General features: G+C 42.0%; 1 protein-coding gene across 9 annotated transcripts in view; it reads right to left on the bottom strand.

Annotated features, from left to right (window-relative positions):
- The window catches only part of BMPR1B (bone morphogenetic protein receptor type 1B), a 252620-nt gene extending 231621 nt beyond the window's left edge, over positions 1-20999 (bottom strand). For 3 of the 9 annotated variants that reach the window (XM_064449978.1, XM_064449984.1, XM_064449983.1), the window contains exon 1: positions 20835-20932. The gene's annotated coding sequence lies outside the window, so the exon portion shown is untranslated. The other 6 variants (XM_064449981.1, XM_064449985.1, XM_064449982.1 and 3 more) reach the window with 4 other exon arrangements.
- Positions 21000-24636: the final 3637 nt, after the last annotated feature.

Raw genomic sequence — 24636 nt, 5'->3', positions numbered from 1 at the left:
AATTATAAAAGGGTGGTGAAAATCAGTCTAAGGGACCTATGAGGGGTGGAAAAGCAAACACTTGAATTGTGGGGAGGAAAAAAAAAAGAAAAAACCCACAAACCAACCACGTAACTCAACCTCCCAGTAAAGCCATCTTTTGTGTCCCTCTCTGACTACCACTTATCTGTGACAGGCATCTCAGTCTTCCTGACTAAAAGCACACAATACCAGAATTACTGGTTGAGAGTACCATGCTACTACTAAACCCACAATACTAATCCCATCAACCCTTCTTCACCAATCCATGCAACCTCTCCCATCTGTTCTCCAAGTGGAATAGGCCTACCTGGGCATCCCCTCTGCTCCAGCAACACAGGAGGGAAAGGCTGGCAAAGCAGAGCCTGGGAGAATCCCCCGTTATCATTGCCCAAATTTTTGAATGTTATCACAGTAGTCCATAACTTATTAATACTTTCTTTTTTTTTTTTTTTTTGGGTGGGAGTAACAGAAAGGATTCAGAGTTTATCAAGTACAATTTGACATCACGATATCATATAGTTCCATTGTAATTAGTCTGTCTTAAAGTGAGTACCTACAGTCACTTTAGTTATGCTCAGAAGTTGGGCCCAGCGGAGAACCTGGGCCCTCACATTTTGCAAGCTAGACCCCACAGTTGAGACTTGCAATGGGAAGCAAATGTATGGTGTGGCAAGTCAGGTATCTAGAAGTCTGAAACTTCTGAGAAAACAAATGGATTGTCTAGCTGCAAACAACTTACAATAAATTAACAGGAGAAAGTTTTTACATTATTTAGAGTTGCCACCATTTTCTCAGTAGCATCATCTCAGTAGATTTGTTCTCAGTAGCATCTAGCCTGGGAGCTCCCCTTATCTCAGCAAAAGGGAAAGGTGTTCCTGACCCTAAGACATTCTCCTGATTATGATGGGAGAAGGAAAATACTGAATCAGACTGACCAAGGGAAAAGGCAGGTACTGTAAAAATGAGGACATGTTCTGCTGGGAAACCTCACTACAGCCACCTCCATGATCAGGGGGTCACTACTGCACCACATAACACTACTCCCGTGATGCTACCACTACAGTTTCAAAAATGTGGCCACACACACAGATAGACCAATTAACCTTGGGGGGGGGGGGAAGGGGGAAGGAAGGCAAAAAAGAAAGCGCATTACACCAGAAATCTTCTGATTTGGCTGAAGACCCTGGTCATTGAAAATAGATCAAATCTTCATTTTGCATTTCCTTGCCCTTATCCGCATTAGCCCAGCAGCCGCCTGACTCGCATTCCCTACCCTACTGATGACAAAACATGTATTGATTTTGTCTGGGATATTTAATTTCTTCATAGTCGCTCATATGGTGCTAGGTTTTGGATTTGTGATGAAAACTGTTGATAGCACAGAGATACTTTAGCTATTGCTGAGCAGGGCTTACACAGCTTCAAGGATTTTTCTGCTTCTCACCCTACCCCACCAGCGAGCAGGCTGGGGGTGCACAAGAGGTTGGGAGGGGACACAGCTGGGACAGCTGACCCCAACTGACCAGAGGGATGTTCCATATGATGTCATACTCAATATATAAAGCTGTGGGAAAGAAGAAGGAAGGGGGGGAACGTTCGCAGTTATGGTATTGGTTTTCCCAAGTACCAATTACATATGATGGAGCCCTGCTTCCCTGGAGATAGCTGAACGCCTGCCTGCCCACGGGAAGCAGTAAATGAATTTCTTGTTTTGCTTTGCTTCCGTGTGCAGCTTTTGCTTTATCTGTTAAACTGTCTTTACTTCAACCCATGTTTTCTCACTTTTGCCCTTCCCTCCCCGACTCTGCTGGGCAGCAGTGAGCAAGTGGCTACGTGGGGCTGAGCTGCCCCACTGGGGTTTGCCCACAATAAAATGTCACTACAAACCTTCCCACCTAGTGCCTTGCTGCAGCTACGTATGCCAAGAAGCAAATAATAAGTAAAAACACATGTGAAGAGTGACACTAGCTTTGCCTGCCCTGGCTAACAGACCTTAGCAAAACAAAGGCTAAGAGGGCATTTGATTGCTGTCTACCGGCATATCAAAGGAGGGGCAGGACAGAACAAATAGAGAGGAAAAAACAGCCTGTATGCTAAGGGTAATGTCAAAATTGTATATGAACCATTTGTGATGATGTTCAGGTTGGAAACAAAAACAAAGGTCCTCACAGCTCCACAGCTCAGCATCAGAGAACACCCTCCGCACAGGAGAAATGCAAAGCGGACATTCAGTCTTCAGAAGAAACTTGCTACTTCTACAAAAGGAATTGTATCACAGATCTAAAAGCAGAGAACTGGGAAGTGACCCAGGAAGTCTAGCCGATCTGCTGCCAGGAAAGACTGAAGCCCAGAGCACGGGGAGCTTCTCTAGGTAGCTTCTGGTGGAGCAGTCAGCTTCAATTAGGATTCCTCAAGAGAGGAAGGAATTAATCTGAAAAGCTTGAGGCCCCTAAACCCTAGTGAAAGGCATAGTTTAACCCCTGCATCTCAAACCATTCCTAAATAACAATAAAAAATAAATAAAGAGTGGCACTCTTACAGAGGTCAAATAAGTATTTCATTTAAAAAGGTGTAATTTATCTCTCACATATATTTGTCTACAAGCCCTAGCATTATTTTGATACCTCAAGAAAAGGACCCTGGATTTACAAATATTCATTGCTCTGACTTAAAACATCTTAATGTTAGGATAGGACAAACTGAACTGTCTTCAGGAAGGTCCATTTCCCACCACTGACTACAGAGAAATGCTAGAGAGTTGAAGTGCAGTGAACCCCAGTTACCAATGCAATGACACAGAAAGAACAAAGTCAAATGGAGGGATGCAGACACCGTTTTTCCCACCAGAATGAGCCATTAGAAAACCTAGTAAGTAAGAAAGATAACAAACAAGGACTTCACTGGCAGTTAAGGTGTGAGAGCCTAAGCTCCTAGCTTAACTATTATACTTGGTAACCTGCCTTCAAGTGAATTACAAACTCAGTTTATTTCTTTAAACTTCAGGGGAGTACTAATTCCCAAGTTCATGGATGAAAAACATTAACTAATAGCTCATAAATCATAATAATGATTTTAAAGATTTCTGTCTTCCCTAGCCCTTAAACAAGAAGATTTCATTTTTATTTTATCCAAATATTCTTCATCAGTGTTCTCGAGCCACCCTGGAGTAGAGCTGTGACTCACCCATGGTCCCCAAGCTTGTGGCCGCTTTTACCTGGCTGCTCTGCTGTTGGGGGGGGTTACAATTGCTGAGCAAGCCAAGGACTCCCCAGGAATATTGCACACACAGTGCTAAGCCTTTCCTACCAACCTAGCAAGTGGGAGTTGAATTATTTTGTCTAGAGGTTTCTTGTTTTGCTTTGAAACATAATGTTTAGACAAAGACTTTCTTGGGCTTTGCAAACAGAGACAGAGGTAAAGGGGTAGTAAGACAAGGTTTTGGCTTGCCAAATGAAATTATAGTCCTATTAAAAAACAAGCAAGCAACTAATGAGAGCCCAATGACATAATATAAACATCTTAGTTTCCTTCAGTAGATTAAAGGCAGTTCGTAAATGAACTCTGAAAAATAGAAAAAAAAAAAATCAAGATACACCTCCACCTCATGCACATTTAAAACCTAATTTTAAACTTTTCCACTGCCAATTTTTTTAAATAGACAAAAATCCTTTAGAAAGGATCATAGAGAAAGGTAATATAAATATCAATGCATGTTCTAAAGAAATGTGAGCTGTGTTCAGGGCAACGTGGAAGCACTCAAACCAGCACCAACATTTATCAAGTACTGTGCTCATTTCTCCCTTTGATACTCGAGCGTTATTTTTCCTGTAGGTCCATGTAAACTTTGAAGTTTCGCACAAGATCTTGAGAGAAATATAGAGTCTAACCAGCTGCTAAGTATGATTCTCTAGCTAGTGATTTCCACGTATATTATATAGAAAGCATAAAAAGAGAATAGTTCGAACAATGTAAAGTGCCGACAGTGAAACTCTCTGAAAATTTATACTAGATAAAAGCATCTGTAGGCTCAACACTTGCACCCTGTAGTCCGGCACAATGACAAAAAACAGTGTCCAGCAGAACAGCTGGAGTCCACCGAAAGGGAGCAAAGCCAGCATTTGAAATACGATTTGCTCTGGCTATGCTCAAGTTGTTTGAGAGACACTTTCACATCCACAATAAACCTCTTGCAACAGCCAGTCCATTAGATGATCCATCATTTTTTGAAGCTTTAGAAAATCAGAGGCAAGAGAACCAGATAAGAAGGGCATTATCGAGGAGAAGGTAAACCTGCAAGAGAACGTATCTGAAATTACACAACAACAAAACTGCTTTGCATACATTGGATATGCTTGACATACAGCTATAATTAAAGGTTGTATCTCTTCTCTTGTCTGCAGACCCTCCGAGGGAATTCGTAAATGCACGAAGCACACTGCCCATTTGGCCACTACCCACAGGCAGCCCATGCACTCACAGCACCGGCTCAGGCTGAGCGAGCATCCCTGCCCGCACCCATCCTGAGCCACAGGATGTTCTTCTGCCAAAACACCACCTGCTTTCCAGAAACAGTCAGTGGCATGGATCAGCACCTGATGCTAAATTAAATGCCACATCTACTCTGTGAAATTGAGTAAAACCATCTAATCTGTGTCAAGCTCAAAGCCATGTAGTTAGTAGGCATTAAACTACACACATCGGAAGGGACCACCTGAATCTGTTCCTTGCAAGAACACCTTCCTCGTGGAAAAATCGCAGAGATGTGAGACAGCAGATAAGCTCTTGCATGCGTGCAGCGGCATTCACCTAAAGCAACCAGTTGCAACCGCAACATGGAAATACAAGCAGGGTGGGTATATAAACGCACCACAGAAAAATAAATAAATAAAAAGGGTTTTAATAAGTTACTGCATTCAAGGTAAATGTTTGGTGAATGCAGCGGAAAAGCAATTTGTCAAAATGAAAAAATAATTGCTAATGGAATTGTTCTGGTTTACATATCTAACTTATTTCCTTGCTCTTCAGACTTTTTAAACACTCACCCTGAACCATCTCTTAAGGGAGAAGAGAAAGGAATTCAGTCAATATTGTACTTAAAGTCATCCATGAAAATTAACAGGAGTAAGGTCCAAAGTAAATGTTATTTTCACAGCTAACAAACTACAAAACTGCAGTATAACTAGTAAAATGAAAATTATTTTTAAGCTGATGAGTGGAAATTGGAAATTATGCTTTTACCAACTCTAATCCACAAATTGCTGGGGTTTTGCAGCTAAGGAAAGAAAAGTCAGTAGACTTCAATACAGCCAATCTGAATTCCATGGAGAGGAGGTAAACATCCTCCTAGGGGAGCTCTATCTATACAGAGCCTACACCGTTAAATACTGAAACACAGTCAGAAAGTCCTACAACTACTGAGCAGCACCAGCCTAGCCCCTGACACTACCGAAGCACAAAAATCTTGGCAGAATTCAGAGAGTAAGAACAAAAAGCTGCTTAAGGGCTGAAGAAGTGGATTTATAAGGGGAGATTGAATAAAAGGTGACATTAAAGTGTCAAAGCAATGTCTTCAAGCAATCAAAAGCACCTCACAAAAATAACTTGAGCATGCAAAACCTGTAAATGCTATAGGGAACAGAAAAAGGGTCTGAAGGCAACTGGTGTTCTCTAAAAACACAAGCTTGTCCCCCGCAACTGCTTCTTGTATTCTCAGTGAGAGCAGACAAAGATGGAGGGGGGAGAGCTTCTCACACCCCAGTACTAGGTGATGCTTCTTTAGAGCGGAAGAGTTCAGATGTCTCCTCCTCTATCTCAGAAGTGGACCTAGGACATAGAAGGAAAAAGCAGAAGAGGGAGCTAATTTTCCAAAAGCAAAAGCAGGCATCTGCAAAATAATAAAATGAAGGCTCCTTTCCACCTGCAGGAAAGCATTAGAAGGCAAGAGGATGCTCTCCAAGAATTTCTGGGTCATAAACAGGAAGGGTCTCTAGAATTATTCAGACTCAAAGTTTTGTTGTGTTTTAAAATGCGAAACTACACCGAGTCTTTACGCATAGCTACAGTAATTCGTACATCTTAACCAAAAAAAAACCAAACAAAACAGCTTTTTACACCACTACTTCTGTGGTGATTCATTTCCACAGCTGATGATAGAAGAACTCTAACTGGGAAAAGCTGATTAAGGAAAAATAAACAAGGCAAATGACACTGCACCCTCTCAAGGTCTGTAAAAATAACTAAGGGAGCTTGCGTAATTTTTGTATTTTCTGACTTTTTGGTCAAGTGGAATAGGACACTGGAGAAAACACCATATGCACATACCTGACAGTAGCAGAGTGAAGAATTTTATTATATCCATTGAGATGAAGTTAGACCTCCTTCCTATCGGCAGTTTTGAAGGATTCTGAATAGCTAAGGATGCTTGTTTCTCATGAGTTTAAAATGGTTTATTCATCATCATTTGAGTTTCTCAGTGTATTTTTTGGACAAAAACCTATTTTATAAGTCTGTTAAGAAACAATGACCTTCCAGTTTGTGATGTCATTTGCCTCTTTTGGCAGGGTCAATTTGAATTGAACAAAATCATCTGTTGCTTTCATTTCAGACCTTTCATGTAATCTATTGCCATTCTTTCCTTGTAACTCAGGAGCATAACGTCTGCAACTCCATCACATCAAGTACCCCTTCCTCCTGCTGCTGAACACAAGGGCAACCTTCTAACCAATTGCTGCAGGGTCAGGTTTAAGGACAAGGCCTTAAATCTGAATAAATAAGTTTAGACAAAGATCAGCTAAACTGCTAGTTCTGTTAAATTTTCCAATGTGAAAAGACTCAATTTGTCAGTCTCTTCCAGTGCCCATCAACCTCAAGTCCACTTTCTCCGAGTGACAGTAAGATGGCAACACCCCAAAAGCTTAGCTGTAAGGACTCCAAAAGTCAAAATGAAGTTCTGATGAGACAAAGCGTCATTCCCACGTTTGCACAGACACATCTGATAGTTAAGATTAAAAGCCGTTTGGTACAGCTTCCTCTAGATAATTTATAAGCAATTATATAGCCTGCTTTCCTAAAAATATATGGCTTACAATCCTCATCTTTGTAATTTACCACCTTTTCCGTTCTTCCCTCCAGTAAGTGTTGAGCCATACAGCCCACATAAACTAAATCTAGCAGAAGGAATTACCCCCAAAGACAGAACTACCATGAAACTCAGCATAGAGGAGAGAAAACCGAAGTTCAGTCATCCTGAATGCAGGCTGCATCATGAGTTCCACAATCATGTCTTCTACTCCGTGCTTATCAGCCTGCTAATGAGGCTTTAGGGAGCAGTCCATCATAACATGGGAAAAGGCAAAATTCCTGCCAGATAGGTTCAACTGAATTACTTGGATAAGCCTTTCTCAAGCTGGCCACAGACATGAAATTGTCTGAGAAGTATGTTTTGTGTGTTCACTACTGTGGCTTTTATGTATAGAGTTACAGCAATTTTTATTGGTTTTTTTTTTGCAAAATCTTATGCATGTATACTATTTCAAAGAGATACTTCACATATTAACAGTCTCCTGATGATGTCTGCCAAGTTCAGTTTAGTGCAGCTCCTTGTTTTATTTCTATGAGCAAAGGACCTACTGGAAATGTACATCAGTTACTTTATGGTGGTTATAGAAACCTAATCCCATTCTGAATTTCCCGCATCAACTGACACAGTAAGTATTATGTTTGGGTTCGTACACGTGTGGAAGGACAGAGATGCTAAACTTGAATTCCACATGCAGCATGATTCCCTAGACTTATCTGAAAGACCAGCTGAACTCCATGGGATAGTTGCTAGTCTACTATGTCCAAATGATGCATTTACTAACTTGCCACTCACACCCTGTGACTATGAATTCTCAGTTCAAAGTGAATCACTCAGCTTCCTGTGGAGGATCATAAATACATCAAGAAAGAGGACAAACAGATTATAACACATGTCAGCTAGTCATCTGAACTGGGATTACTTTTGGGATCTCCTGAGCACTGATGCCTCTGCCCACAAAAATCAAGCAAGCCAAAAAAATAACTTTAAGTTAAGCTGACTTACACAGATCTGCAGTTATCTAGGCTTCAAAAAGACCCAACAATACCACGCTTTATTTGGAAAAATCTGAGAATAAAAAATGGACATATTCAATAAGCAATAAACATATCAATCTTGTTAGTCAGTCAATTGGTCTGCTGGCCGCAGCAGATGTTAACAGCCACCTACAGAAAGCACACAATAGTTTCACAAAGTACTATTTTGAGAGCAAACCCTCATCAAAGAAATGTTATGACCAGATGTTTAAAAGAAATTTTAAATATTTTCAGACATGAAGAAAAAGTAAGGGTTTGGAAAAAAAACAACAAACCAAAATCAATAGTCAAGGCAGACAGGAGTTTACTGAGAAACTCTCAAAGCAGAGAATTCAACATGATTTGTATTCTCACTAGTGTGAGGCCCTATTTCCTGGACAATTATAATATCAGATGAACCCCTACAAAAAACAAACACTGCAACTTTAAAGATAAGGCAAGAATAACACCCATGGAAACCATCGCCAGGTTTATATATACTATAGTAACATTACTGATGGAATGCTACAGCTCAAAGAACGAAGAAAGTTTACATGGGCACAATTTAGCAGCTTTGCAAATGCCAGCCCATCACCAAAATTTTGTAGCTACAGACTCTGCATTTATTGGAAAAAATATCAGTAAAAAGAGCTCAGAGATGCAACTGAGGATCCAGACCAAGCATTACTTTCAAAAGCAGATCAAAAGGAAGTGCAAGTACCTCAAAATCTTGATTAAAAATGGAAAACGACTGAGGTAGCCCACACAACTGTTCTCTGTACCACAGGAATTCACCTCCATTTCAAACTACCTGACAACTGCTAGAAATAAATGAGGCTTCTCTACACTTCTCAGAAGGTATTATTTTGCATATAATTTTTTTAGCCTCAAACAATGGGGACAAGTGAATGCCACTGTTAGTTCTACAATGCCAAAAGAGAGAAGACTCCATCTAACTCCTACTGTTCAAAGACTGTTTTTGAGCATGCACTGCATGAAACTGTCAAGCAGGAATTTGGAGGCATTCCCCACAATGATAAACTATTAAGTCAGGACCAGCAAGAACAACTGATGCCAACGAGGTTTCACCACCAAGGTTACGCATGCAAGTTGGTTGCATCATCACACCATACTGCCAACGAGACCATTGTGTGCACTAGTCTTGGGGAATGGCTCCTTTCTCATAAGCTGCCACGTACGCTGGTCAGCTCCTTGATCTAGATGCTGATACATCCAGGGCTCTGGAGAATAAAGCAGAGTAGACCCACCACCCTGTAAATATGGACAGATGCAGCACTAATGCCAAAAGGTTTCTTTGAACTTCTGAAATCCATATCAGCAAGCATCAATGCATGCATAGACTCAAGTGCACAGAACTAAGCAAGCCACAAACCTGCAAAAAAACAAGAGTGTACAAGATCATTTTAACATGAATGTGTGGAAAAAAGAATATTCTGTTGTTTGATATACAGTCCTAGTTTCTTTTATGCACCTCACAGTATATCTATCATTGGTCTACTGATGAACAGGATTGTATTATTTGTATATGGTCCATTTATGCAAGAATTAAAGTCACATTTATCACTGGGTTAAGAACCTTTCTTGATTAATGAACATGTAAAACAACTGCTATAAACAAACATTTATCTTCTGATCAGAGGAGTATTATCGTTGAATGCCATGATTACTGTCACTAAGCTAATACTGAACAAAAGTTTTCATATTACACAAAAGAACATCCTGTGAACAATGAAAGCAGCTGAAAATTTTGACACTGGCTTATATGGCAACAAGAACAGCAGCCGGATGCTTTTGTTCAGGGAGGAATACTGGGGAAAGAGAGGGAACTGGGGGCGACAGAAGAGGTTAGTGACTGGAAAAGAACTGAAATAATGCAGGAAGAAGGGGAGGTAAAGTCACTTAAATGGAAATCACATTTCCATTTGTTAGGGAAATAGCAGAACAGCCTCCATCAATTAATTATTTCACTCATTAAATAGACAGCCCATTTATTTTATTTTTCACTAGTGAATTAAAGAGTTATCATTTGCAACACCTTCTACAAGATAGTCTAATAATATTTAAATGAAATAATTTTAAAAGGTATTTTGCGAGGCTTATAGTTGGGTTTTATTATTCCTTTTAATTTAGAGAATATAATTTCACTCTTGGAGTGATAAAGTAACAAACCACAGTAAAATATTTAACCCAAATACATGAACATTAAAAAAAAAAGTCTCATTTGAAAATATATTTTCTCTTAAAGAGTTTTGTGGAGGAAACATCACAAAGAAATTATTGTATTAACATATGGACATCTCTATTTTAAAAGTGCATGCAACAGATGATATTGTGGCACACAACTGCCCTTAGCAAAACAAAGCTATGCTTGCATCCTCCAAATTACACACTTTCATAGCAATAAAAACCTTTTACTTTATCTTGTCAGTTGTGGTATATTTGCCTGACATTACAGAAGTCACATAACTAGAGCAGGAACAGTCTTTTAAAGAACGGTAGTACCACTTCTAACTGCAAAACCAGCTATTTATCTGGTTACAAATCTAAATCTTGGCCTGGATAGATTAACAAAATGTAAAGGGTTCTCAAGAGCATAAACTGATCCTTGTTTCGCAGCTGAACAAACATTTAGCAGCTCTTCTGTTTCTATAGCTAACCTGTCTTCCTGCTTTAAAAAAAAAAAACAAGAAGGGAAGGGGAAAGGCGGCAAAACCTGCACTAATTATCCTCCTTGTCCAGCCATACATTCTGTCAGAGCCATACTTTCATCCATATCTGAGGACAATAAAGAAAACAAAAGTAAGGGCAATGACATCCTAAGTTTACAGTCAGGTACTCAGTTCCTTTGAAACTGGCTCACAGTTTTTAAGAATATGTGCGAAAGGGTTGACTACATCAACGCGCTCAGAGAGTCTCCATCATCATCCTTGCCTTCCTGTGCAATAGGCCATATGCTGGAAAACACCGTGCCCATAGCCAAAAGCTGTGTGTGGGCTGAAAGGCTGTAGGGGAAAAAAACGCAGCAAATCCCCGAGATTAATGACTTCACACATGCATCCCTTGTGCTGCGGCCCAGAGCTGTTTCCCTACCCCACCCCCGCCAAAACCACACAGTACTGCCGCCACCACCATCATACGGTTTCCTTCCTCATTCAGCAAAGATTAGCACGTAGATCTGTCCATGCCATATGCTTGGCAGTGCCTCATGGTGGGATAAAAATCACCCTAATTACCCTCTCTCAGATACAGGCCCTTTCAAGAATATGGCCCCCGGTCTGATGTTTCACCTTATATACTTTAGGGAAAATACAAAAGGGACAAGAAGATTCAGAAAAGGTTGTTGTGTGCAGAAAGCTTCTCACAACTCTTGACATTCATTTATTATTCATTCCCCACCACCTCTCCTTATTTGATGATATGGCTTACAGACTGCGAGCAGCTTAAGAGAGAGTTTAAGGCTGCTAGCAACTATTCGGTGATCATTTCCAGTCCCCACAAAAAGAAAAGCCACTGCTTAGTCAATTCTTGCATCTTGAGAGGCTAGGTAACTGGATTAACATCTTTTAGAAACCAAAAAAATCACCCGTAATTTAGCACATGTCTTCTCTGAAAACACAGATAGTTCAAAGGCCTTACAAATCTGAATTAAACTTGCAGTACACAAGCAAAATAAGAAAGGTAATTATTTCATTTTTAAAGGTCCTGAATACTGATACGGCTCAAAGAAGTTGGCATGCAGGCTTTGAAATCAAGCAACCAACAAACCAGTGATGATCAACCAATGGTCAACGAGAAAGGACTACCTGGGTTTGCAACTGCTCCCTGGGTCAGCAATGCCATTTAGAGGACAGACTTCCCCCTCACTGGACTGATATGCCAATTTAAGCATGATTTTACTATTTCAGCCTATACTGGTTTAAGTGAGATAACCTATGCAGATAAAAAAGATCCATGCTGTTCATTACAGGATGTCTACATTATAGCTGTGACATCTACGCTTTAACATGCAGGCTGAATGAAGGGTCAATACCAGAGCCCAGAATGAAAACAGGAATTGCTATGCACATCCTTCAAGGATTTTATTATAATCCTTTCCAATGTTCACTATGAACTCTAACCATTAATAGAACATACAGACAGCTGCTGCCTGAAGTAACCTGTCCCTTCTGTCCTCAGCCAGTGTAAGAAGCAGAAGCGGTAAAAGTCCTGACCCTCCTCTGCAAACCTTCCCGTGCTTTCTCTCCCCAGGGTTATGCTGAGAGCATTCTCCTTCAGCCGTACCTTCACAAACTCACAGAACTGGTTCAGGGTACTGAAGCTGCATTTGTTCACTCCAGCCCAGCAGGGATCTGGGCACCTAGCACCAGCGCACCTACTGGTAACTTGTTAAGCTCTGCATGTTACACCGTTAACTATCAGATTAGATTATTCACAAGACAGAAACCAAAGGCAGTAACTTTGCAGGACCTCCGTTGGTATCACTGTGTTTGGATCTTCTCCACCGTACCTCATGGGCACCACCACCATTTTCAATTTAAAAAAAAAAAAAGTGTTCTTTAGGATATTAGTTGCACACACACACACACAAAAAATTTCAAACCTCTCCATCTCTAGCCTTTGACATCTATCAAAGACCATCTGGGACTATTGCTTATTCTGGAGTCACAGGGAAAAGAAATTATTTTCTGAGAAAGATAGCATCTTCAACTGTTCATTTCTGCCCTAGCCATCTAAGCCAAGACACACTTCACATGAGGATTGCCTCACTTTGCTTGGGGACAAGAAGTGAGGTTATCTCACATCACAGCTGGGGAAGAGACAAAACAAGGAAAGTGCCTTTGCACTGATGCAGACCAGGCACGTTTCCACCACCTGCTGAGAGTGCAGAGGACCCTATTTTCCAGCAAGAAAGATAAGACGAAGAGCTAGGCAGAGCAGATCCTCAAACGCTCCAACAATTCCCAAGTCAACTGCCCATTTAGGTCCTAAATTTTATGGCAAAGCACTTCTAAAAGCTTAACTCAGCCTTCAATCATCAATTTATCCATAACAGCACTTCTTTTTGTCAACCAGACTATTTACAGTTTACTTTTCACCATGAGCCAACTCCAGTATTTAAGTATGACTTGCATAAAAAAAAAACATTTCAAAAAGTATTTCAATACATGTAAGACGACAACTGCCTGTATGCAAACACCTCACCGACTTCTAAAAAGGTTTAGCATCAATGATTAAACCTGTAATAATATATCCATTTACAAACGTAGAGTCACACAGTTTTAGTTTTTATTAAATTTGCAGTAAGAGAAAAGAAATGTCAAGAATGGTTTGTAGAAACAGCTGAAATGCTACTAAGAAATGACATTGGGATTAATAATTTCAAATATATGTGCAGCATTTGAGAGCAGAAGGGCAGTATAAAAATAGATCAAACCCTTTTGAAGGGCTCTCATTTCTTCACACCATTCCAAGTCACGTTGCCTAAACTGGCAAGGTGAATCAGAAAAATTTAGTTCTGCACAAAGTATGAAATCTACTCTTTTGCAGAAAGCTAGCAACACATTTACGCACAAATTAGGGTCCAAGTTAAGTAAATCCAATGGTATTATGCACACACACACAAAGTCAAACAACTCAAGATACAAGCCTCAAAATAAGAATAAAGTTTACAACCAAGAGGACTAGAAACTATTTTTTGTGTTGCTTTGTTTTGGGGGGTTGGTTTGGTTTTTTTTTTATTTATAGCACTAATTCTCAAATAACCAATAACTTACATGAAACCTTAAAAGCAGCAAGTCATAAGAAAATTCCACACGTTCAAAACACAGCATATGTGTCATTCAGATCACATATCAGTAACTTGTCAGGAAAGCAAATTTCACTCAAAAAGAAACAGTCCTCAAAAATTCAATAATCCAGTTACAGAGAAGCTTGACTACTCCCTGTCAACAGGTTCGAGTAAAACAGTTAAAAAGGTTATCTTTATTTTCTTTCATTTTTAATTGGAGTAAATGATTTCTACAGATCCTCAATCAGCAGCATCCCTATTACACTGAACAGCCCAACAATGCTATGTAATCCCCATCATAAACAATTATTTTGGGTGGGAGTTTTTGCAGTTTTGACTTGCTTGAGGAAGAAGCTCAAGGGAAACCGACAAGCCTACACTGTTGTGATACATGGTTATTAGAGAAAAATTAACTCTACTCATCCTCTTCTTCAAACGCACAAATACGGATCTGCCTGCTGCTCCGACGGCTGTCAGGAAGAAATAATCCCGTTCCTTCCATAAAATACAAATATGCACCCATGCGATGCCACTGCTGCTCATGTACCACTAGCAAGCATAACTTACATGCCCTGTGTAAACGGAGTTAACCCCTAGATAAACCTCCAGGGTTTACCATTTCCAATTAATGTGAAAGTTCTAGAGGAAAACGGTTTTTCTCTTCAGCTATAGCAACGCAATTACATCTGTGCCAAGGCAAACTTGAAAAAGGAGATTAATATCTGTGGGAAGAATGTTTTCTGCCATAAGAAGCTCACTTCATGTGACAGTGATGGGTGTCCCATGAAAACCACTGAGTTAGGCGGACTGTAGTTTGAACACAGAAATCACACCAGCGATCTTAAGTCAAAGCACTTCTTACCATCTCCCAAACAGAAATTACACTAGTGTTTTAAACCCTAAACACAACACAGATTCAAAGTTTCACCTTCGTAATAACTGCAAGGTGCTGTACGTAGTAGCCCTGAACGCCTGCCTAGGAATGCTTGTGAATAACGGAAAAATACAACACATGTTAATATTTTTAAAGATGAAAGTGCAAAGCAGTCTTTCAGTAACTGAAGTCTGGTTCTGTCCATCAACGGCAGCAGCTTGGACTCGGCCTCATTCTTGAACCAGAGCCTCAAAACACTTTACAAGGGGTACCTGTGTCTGCACCCCCTGGACAGAAAACAGAGATACAGAGACGTTAAGGACCAATCCTATGGTATCTCCTTGAAGCAACAGGACTCCGCTCAGCAGCAAGGGTTTCTCTGCTTCGATTCCATGGTAGGACAAGACCCTACAAGACTTGCATATGAATAAAAGAAGTCTACGATGCTTGCACACCCTTAATTGTATTTCTGCAGGCTACAAAAGTCTTGCTATATTCATTTTAACAAACTTTACTGGATAGTTATGCCTGAAGAGAAATTCCCTGTTAGGAAAAAAACTCTTCATCCAACTTCAGTAGCAAATGCAAACAGCTAATTAACCTTATCTCCACTACACTGTCCTGACTTCGCAATACATCTGGCACAGAAGCAAGAATTTGTTTGCCTTGTCCAAGTCTTCTCACATACATACGAAGCCTACAATCAACAGGCTCTGAAGCAAAACTGAGTAGCAAAGACCTAGCCTGAAGTATACCTATACTCTCTGCACTGTATTCTATATGCACACTTGCGGATGTCATTTAATCATCACCTCTAAGAAGGAAGAAAGAAATTGGCAGGCACAGGAAGAAAACTGTGTTTAACTATCTGGTTACAAATAAAGCTGTATTTGCGTACTTAAGAGAGAAAAACAAACTAGCCAATCCCTGTTCATATAAACATCATCAATCCAAGGCAAAGAAATCTATTATTTCACACACTATGCATTGTTGTTGTTGTTGTTCCCCCCTCAAAAAAAAAAATGTGTGCCCAAAATATGTGCTTCAGCATTTCACCTTTTCATAGTCTGTTTTAAATACAACTATTTTTCCTTGGCCAAAATTGGTAAGGATACAGGAAAGCAAGTTGGACAGCAGGTCAGATTATAGTCAAATTTTTATCAGAACAGCTATTTCTGCCAAAGAAGATAATCACAAAGGTAAAGGCTCATTTGATCCTTAATTGGCCTCTGTGTTTTTAATTAGGAAGGGGGGGCAGGCGGAATTAACCTAGAGCTAATTACAGTCTTGATTCTACAAACCTGCAAGTGCATAATTTTATTCACATAAGTATTCCTCAGTGAAGTTATGCATGAGCAAATACGTTTGTAGCTTCAGGGAAGAAGTCTTGAATAACTTAACCTTCTAAAAACTTTTAAGTGGGTGCTTTATAAGTATTTCTTATATACAACCCATTTTTATATTTTAGGCTTTACACGTGAAGCTTTTCTGGACACCAAACAATATTTGCTTTTGTTTCAGACGAACAGCAACAGTTATGTTTGTATTAGAAAATAGCAGTAGTTTTAAAGAATGAACATTTTAAATATGTGCCTTGATTCATCCTGATCTGTGAAATTACGGTCTTTGGCTTAATAATGTTAAAGAGTAGAGGTCTGTAGCAAAGTATTTTGCCTTTATTACTGGATTAATTTCCAACGTGTAATACAATCAGTTTCAGGGGAAGAAACTCCCAAGACGAATGAACATGCAGGTCCCTGCATACTACAGTCTCTTGCTGCTGGAAGAACTTTCTGGAAAACATAAAGGGGGAACCTACGCCCACCGACGCTCTCCCCACACCCCACATCGCTACCCCAGGCTCTTCATTATAGGCAGTGGTTTGTGCCCATTTCCCCAAACTGTGCAGACCCTGTGGAGCTGTATATGCAGTCCTGCAAGCCACCACAGGTGACTCCCAGTACCAGTTATATAGGGCTCAAAATTGTAATCAAGACTTCCAAGAAAACGCCCTCCCAGCTGGCCATTGCACCACTAGATGAGGACTTGCTTTACATCCAGACTCAAACAGAAAATAACTCCATCAGCCTACTTTCCCAAGGAAATGTTTAGACTTGCTTATCTGCAGATAAACACGTCTGCCAGACCCTCTCTAATAAGTTTTGAGCCTATTGGCCAATTATAACCAAATTTGACATAGGTTTGGAGGCCTAAGAGATATTCACTCTGACAAGTGGCAGAAAAGCAGGCAGTTAGGCTCAGAATACAGTCCCCGTTAGTGACCCTGTGAAGAGAAAGGCTGGAGCAGGGACATACTGCTCCAGAGCGGGGACTCCAGCCTTGGGATGCAATGCCTAAGAAAAGAGGTCCCTTTGGGTTTCGCTTCTTATCAAAATTCCACAACACATTCTGCATATGAGCGCCATTAAAACGTACTGCCTGTATAATGGAGGCGCACAGATACAGGCACGTCTGTATGTGTGCTGCCTGTGTAAGCACGCGCACCCGGGTGTGCGCACACAGCGCGGCGTGAACTGATCATGAAGAATAATTGATCACAAAGAATAATTGATCACATAGGATTTTTTTTTACAGCTTGATGAGGCGTTGACATTTTAAGCAGAGAAAAGCAAACTCAGTAATATAATGCATGAAAAACCTGGTTTAATGTAATCAAACACTACTTTATAAAGTATTTTAGTTACCTCAAATCTTTTCCTTATTTCACAAAAAAAGTCCAGCCCTTATGGAAGCTGCGATAGATAAATCTTTCCTTTCACACGCTCAGAACAACAAGGTTGTTGATGTAAAGCATGATACGACTCATAGATATCATCAGAATGTTACAATTTGTAGACTTTTGGAAAACCTTATCATACAATTTTTGTTACATTTTTGCTACCTCAAACAGATACAAACAGCAAGAGGAAAGTGCTCATCAGATGCAGGCCCAGTCTAAAACACCACTACTGTAGAAACCAGTCTGGCACATGCAAACTTTAGACCAAACTGCAGTGTTTTCTGCTCAGCTTCCTCCAAATTTTGCCTATCAGCGGCAACATTTGCAGTTTGTTTGAGATGATTTAAAAACAGGAACTCTCTATCTTCTGAAAAGGAACAAAAATCTGAATGGTAGTATGCCATAAGATATATTTTATAGTTTGTATTACAGGGTACCACCAATAGATCTAACTAGTTTCCGTTCAACATTTTCAGTATTTTCAGCATAATGATCTAGATCATGTTGGCATGTACAAGTCAAATACTGATACATTTATAAATCCTCACCAACTTCTTAAGTAGAGTAGTGACAACCAAGACAACCATGTTGATTTATATGCTATTCTATCCTTACAACCGCCCTACAGTCAGTAGAAAATACCCGTCGTAAGTTTGGAGAGACTTTTCTGGTTTATCCCATGCTCTATCTGAAGGCTACAAACTACTTTGCAATGGCTGTTATTAGAAGCAGCATTTAGGCTGGACCCAGAGGCACCCCTTCGCTCCCCCCAGCACACTACATCAGGTGTTGCGTTCATAAGACAAAGCAAGGCAGTCCCTTCCCTACAGGATTTACTGTCTAGGTAAGTGCTTTGTAGTCAACAGCAAGAGATCAGTGGTTAAGAAACAGAGCAGCTCATGAACATTCATGTTTTTTTTTTTAAAAAATAAAAAGGTTAATCTTATTTCTTGGGAGTAGTAACACATCATTTCCCACCTGAGCATCAGACTTCCTCTCATTATTTTCTTGCACCTGGCAACAGATATTATGTCTTACATATCGAAGCTCTTGTTTTCTAGGAAACAATACACAGAGAAGAATGACAGAAACAAGCAAGAAAGATGAGACTCTGGGAACAGCCTTTATGAATCTGTCAGTTTACATCATTACCAACCAAAGCTCTTTAAAAGAGAGTTTCAAGATGAGGGCTTCATTCTGCAAAGCACAGAGTAATCTGGCCTCACTGCAGCAAAGACCCCAGCACAAGCATCCCTTTAATTACACAAGTACACCAATTAAAATAGACCTGCTCGTATCCTTAAAATTAAGCACATACTTAAGCGCTACCTTACAGCCAGAGCATTCAGTATACTGACCCACAGGAAAGACTGCCAGCTCAGGGATGCACACACACCACTACAGATAGGTACTGCTACAACTGCTCCAAAGGCCCGAGGTTTTTTCCTGATTGCACAAGTGTCAATCAAAAGCAGCTCAGCTGAAGCCAAGCAGGGTAGTAGGTTGTGGGAAGACAGTCAAGGCCCTTAGGTTGTATTTACTGTGATGGATTTCTTATTTTGAAATAACTGCAAAACTGTTTCATAACAATGCAAAATTTCAACACATGAATCTACTTATAAGTAGATTATGAACTCATCATATTACTCCAGGAGTAAAATGCTGCTTTGGTTTTTCAGTTACTTTTAAAAAGCTCTGAAAAAAAATTCACTCCCGGGGTATGCAGCCTTTGCCAGGAAAAGAACGCAGGAGTAGGTGGTGCTGTAAGCTTCTTGCTATTTGTTGGACAGAGTGATTTTGTCCTCTGTAGGCAACCAACCGCATGGTAGCCACCCTGTCAAATTACTGTACACTGCCTCCATGAGTTATTCCCAGAGACTGTAGCTTTTAACATCCTAACTTTAACATGTCTGTCATTCAGAATGATCCATTCTCAGAAAATAACAATGGCTGTACTCGTTTCCCTTGATGTAAACTTTAAATGAAGCAGAAGAGAGCTTTCCAGCTTGAAAAGGAGATAACAGAGGGAACACTGGAAGTTTATAAAAGCATAAATGGGAGAGAAAGGAATAGGGACCAATTCTGCACTATCTCAATGCAAGACATAGGTGCTATCAAACGAAGGTTCAAAATAAAAGGGTGTGCTCTTTGACAGCATAAAGTTAAAGCTACGGAATTCCTTGCCACAGCACGCTGCGGATGCTAAAAGTTTACACAGGGTCAAGGGGTAATCAGACCAGTTAATGGAAGGGAATAATCAGTGATGGCTATAAAGACACCAGCTCTCCCTCAGGAAGCATCCAAGCTGCAAATAATTGCATGCTGAGAGTGCCTTCTGGGGAATTACCCTTACACGCCTGCCTTACTTTCACCACACCCTCCCGACCCCCCCAGGCACCGCTTTTTGCACTGTCAGACCCAGGACACTAGACAGAACTCTGATTTTATCCACAAGACCCTCCTAAACAGTCACGTTTTCTGTAATTTATAGTCAGCACGTTCTTAAATCAAGTAGCCAAAGACTATGTTTCTGAACAGTGTCACGGAAAACTCCGAGTGCTACGATATGACTGGTAAATCAGAGTTCACTCCAGTCCATCACAAGCGACAAAGCCCTTCAGTCAGCAGTACCGTACCGCCGTGCGACGGGTCACAGCTTCCCAAAGATTCACACAGCCCCCCATCACCTTCAGTTACAAAACAAGACGTACCTCGACAAAGTAGCATTTTGATTTAAAAGCGCATTTTGGGAGCACTGAAGATTAATCGCAAGTTTCTGCAAGTAACGAGATAGTATCGTACCAATCAGTCAGCGTGCGACCGAAGAGAGAAGGACCAGCACCCTCCGACGAGCCCCCCAGCTGCGGCAAGTAACGCGCTCCGCCGCAGCTTCTTGCGCTGCCATAAGTTAGGAACAGCCTAAAGCAAGTGCTCGATGCCGCGCGTGGGACGGGACGGGACGGGACGGGACGGGACGGCAGCCCGCTGCGGGGCTCGCCGAGCGCCCCAGCCGGGGTAAGCGGCGCCCCAGGTTTGGGCTGGAGGGCGCCGGGGAGCCTTCGGGGCGCTCCCCTGGCTTCGGCGGGCGCGCCGCCGGGGCCACCCGAGGCTGCCGGGGCCACCCCCGCGGTGCGGGGCGCTCGCAGGCCGCCGGTCAGGCACGGCGACCCCCCCAACCCCCTCTGCCCCAGGGCTGCTCCGGCGCCCCCCGCAGCTCCAGCCGCGCAGGTGCCCGGCCGCCGGCCGCCGCCGCCCCGCTCCCCGGCCGGCCCCGGCCCCGGCCCCAGCCCCCTTACCGGCTGCGGAGGCTGCCGGGCTCCGCCCGCTCCCGGGACCACCGCCGCCGCGCTCGCCCCGCGCCTGCCGCCCCCACGCACCCCCTTCCCACCGGCCTCACAACCTCTGGAGTTGGGTTTGGGGTCTTCCCCCCCCTCCTCCTCCTCCTCTCGCCCTCTCCAGCTCCCACTAGTGATCACACACCCGGCCAGGCAGCGGAGGGTTAGCCACCGCCTCCTCCTCCTCCTCCTCCTCCCGCCCCCCCGCGGGCTGCCGGCGTGGAGCTGCCGCCCTCCCCGGCCCCCGCCACCACCTGAGGGGACCCTCGGTCAGCCACCGGGGCCTGCCGAGCCCCAGGGACGGGGTTTAACGGGCCGGCTACCCACGGCCTTTAATCACCAGCGAAGTGACCGGCCGCGTCCTCCCACGCAGCCGGCCGGGCCCCCGCGCCCTTGCTGCGGGGCGGGGGGGGGAAGGGGGGCGGGAGAGGGTAGGTTTGGGAGAAGCGAGGCAATTTACTGCCGGGATTAAATTAACAACTGAGTTAAAATGGACAGCGTGGGAACGGCCCACTGAAAAATGAATCACTGATAGCGTTTATAGCGTCAGCAATAATTTATTGCAGAGTGTAGGCTGCACCACGGCCCCAGCACAGATACTCCTGCTGTAACTTGCGCGTCCTCTCACAAGCGGTCCGGCCCTGTCCCATGCTGACTTACAGGCACAATAGGAAATTCAGCCCACGGTTTCCGATCTCCGTATTATTTTATGACTGCTTCCCTCTTTTCCATAATCGATTAAAAAAAAAAAACCTGATCAGCGGTTCGGGTTATCATACGCGACATCTGTGACCACAATTTAGTCTGTTATAACACACGTTAAATTTGCGACTACTAAGAAAAAGGTGGATTAAAATGGGAATACTTGAGGTATGACTACATTAGCATTTTAGTGTGCATCAGGAGTGTGCTTTGAAGCAGTTGTGGAACAGCTTCAGCGCACAGACTACAATCAGTAAGCCAGAAAATGCATCCCAAGAGTGCACCTAACGCCCTTTGGAACCAACCAGCCATGGCGTGCACAAGGCGAGGCTGCAGCCGGTTCGAAAGCATTGGCCTGAGCACCAGGTCCTCAGCACCAGCTGCTTCAGATGGCAAATCTGCTGAGCCACACTCCCTGGTGGTGAAGAAACAAATTACCCTAACTTCATTTAATTTTCAGTTTCTCACACTCAAGAGGAGGCAATGCTCTCCCTCACTTTCTGAGGAGGTTGATACGTTAATATTACAGTCACATACACAAAAGCTAGTCTATCCCCCTTTGACTAAGAACATTTAATTTGCAGAAGACTGCATCAACATTTTGGGGCAGCTACGCAGAGGAGAGCGAACTAGCTTCCAAGGAGAGCTTCTTCCACTGCATCTCTCGCTGTTCTTAGGCCCAAAGCTATACCCTGTCTCCGCCACTGTAGGCGTGGGGTTTTTTTTGGTTTGTTGGTTGGTTGGTTGGTTTTTTTTTTTTACTTTACACATGCCTCTGTGGGAGAAAAGTGGAGAAAGACTTATTACTAGTTGAGGCAAATTTGGAAATGCTGAAAAAATTAGGAGAAAGCTTGTTCCAGCAAGATTTGTGGACTGCTATTCTGTGAAATCGGTGTATGCAAGTTGTCCTTCCACACTTTCTGCTCTGCACTGTTTTTGTCCTGTGTCCTAGCCACAGCTCTTTATAACACAGGTATATTGTCTATTGTGAGCCTAAGGTTTCCTTCTCAGGAGATACTTCATTTTTTAATTGGTTTCCCTCTTCTGTTTGCCTCCTACAGACAAACAAGAGAAGTCTGAGGCAAATAGAAGTACTGGCTCTTCTAGAAAACAGCTGTACTGGCAAGAGGAACCTAGAAAACAGTACTCAAAGAGGAAAAAAAAACCCACCCTCAGGAAGTAATAAAGAGAAGGATGAAAGGGAAGAGAAGATATAAAAATAAATAGAAAGGGAACAAAAGGAAGGTGTAACAATATTTAAAAGTGCCGTAAAGTGAAACAGTTGGCAATGAGAAAATAGGTGTTATGAACACCTTTGCTTCACATTGCCAAACAGATTGAAAAGCGCGGTCTCCTTTGAAGCTCAAAAATAATTAAATATCTATTGAGTGTGTGAGAACCAAGGATTTGTGCTACAGTGCTCCAATGCCAGCATGCAGCCCAAAAGGAGTTGTTTACCCATTTCCTTGAAAACGTACAGTAAATCTTGAAAAATGCATGCCCTTCTGAGTTGCGATGAATCACAGCCACAGAAACTATGCAGTCCTGGGCTGAGCTCTAATGAAAGCATGACAGTTTCCCCTTCTCTCCACAACCTCCAGCTAATCTTTTCTAGATGGATCACTTCAGCTGCCATTCTTTAACTCCCAATTATATCAGAACTGGTTATAACACTTGAATGAAAATGCTCAAATATTGAGCTCCCGGTGATGACACCAAAGAGGAGGTGTAGTATTTCCAAACAGGACATGCTTTGAGGTTGTTGGGTAATTGTCTAAATCTTCTATCACTGCTAAGGCAAACAGATGAAACCACAAAAGTGTTTGAGCCTCCTGGCAAAGTTTTCGGCATGCTCTCACCTTCCTGACCTCAGTGTTGAGCGCTGCACTAGTCCTCTGCAATTCCTTCGGATACGCCGTGTTGTCAGTGGAGGAGAATCCCCCCTAAACACATGCAAATAAACCACCTGGTAGAAAAACAAATATTGTCTTTTCTAAGCATAGACAAAAGGTGAAGAGATCACACAACATAATCCTTTCTATTCCAGAAGCAAATGCTCACCCTCTCTACCCAAAACAGTAGTATTCTCTTTCTGCCTCGTGAAGAGCTCTGTAGCTCTGCACCTTATGCAGCGCATTGCTTTTCCTCGGTAAACAACTTCAAGTCTGTTTGTCATTCGGTGGCCCTACATATTTTACAAAGGAAAAAACACACACATGCAACCAATTTATTCCCATTTTCCTAACTGTTGATCAGACATTATGATTTTCCTACAGTACCAAAGTTGCAGGTTTCAGTAACGCAGCAAGAAATGGTATTATAACGCCAGATTAAATAGCGGTTGTTCTTTACTGTACAGGCAGAATGATACAATGTTTCATGGCTTTCTTACAGTTCTATAACACGATTACATCTCATCTTCAAAACTCAATACCAAACTTCATTTGTCTTTGTTTACTCATGGATTATAGCTGATGGTTCTCTGCTGTCTGTTTGCTGGAGTATAGTGTCTGCAGTACAGTGCTGTGATTTTCGTCAGCCCTTAAACTGTGATAAACAGAATATCAAAAAGCTCCATCAGCCAGATAGAAAATAACTTAGGAAAGAGATAATTGCCACACACGCTTTGTCAAAATGCTTGTGTTTATCAGGTATACTGATCACCTACTCGATGTCTCTTGTAGCGTGCTTATAAAAAACCCAAACAAGTAAAAGGTATTTTAATGGCCAAGAGTCGATCCCAACGATATCCCCAGACACAAGTTATACTTATTTATATGCAGAACAGTCTTGTGTTTGCTGTGCAAAATCTAGAAGCTTAGGACTAAATGTACTGCTTGTTACCTCGCTCTGCCATAGGAGGCATGTGTACATATATGTGTTTGAGCGTGTATTACAATGGGAGTAACACACTGACACAGCCCATCTCAATAAAGGAGAGGAACAAGAAGAAAGGGTACATGCTTCCCATGTGAAATGGTAATTGCAAGAGGGACGGAGAATTGGAAAGAACATAAAAGGCACTATATTTGATCAAAATTATTTAAGACAGCCGTTCCCA

The sequence above is a fragment of the Phalacrocorax carbo genome, chromosome 4, assembly GCF_963921805.1.
Source record: "Phalacrocorax carbo chromosome 4, bPhaCar2.1, whole genome shotgun sequence".
NCBI classification, from domain to species: domain Eukaryota; kingdom Metazoa; phylum Chordata; class Aves; order Suliformes; family Phalacrocoracidae; genus Phalacrocorax; species Phalacrocorax carbo.
The sequence above is the reverse complement of the archived record's forward strand: the minus strand, read 5'-3'. Positions and strand labels throughout refer to the sequence as shown.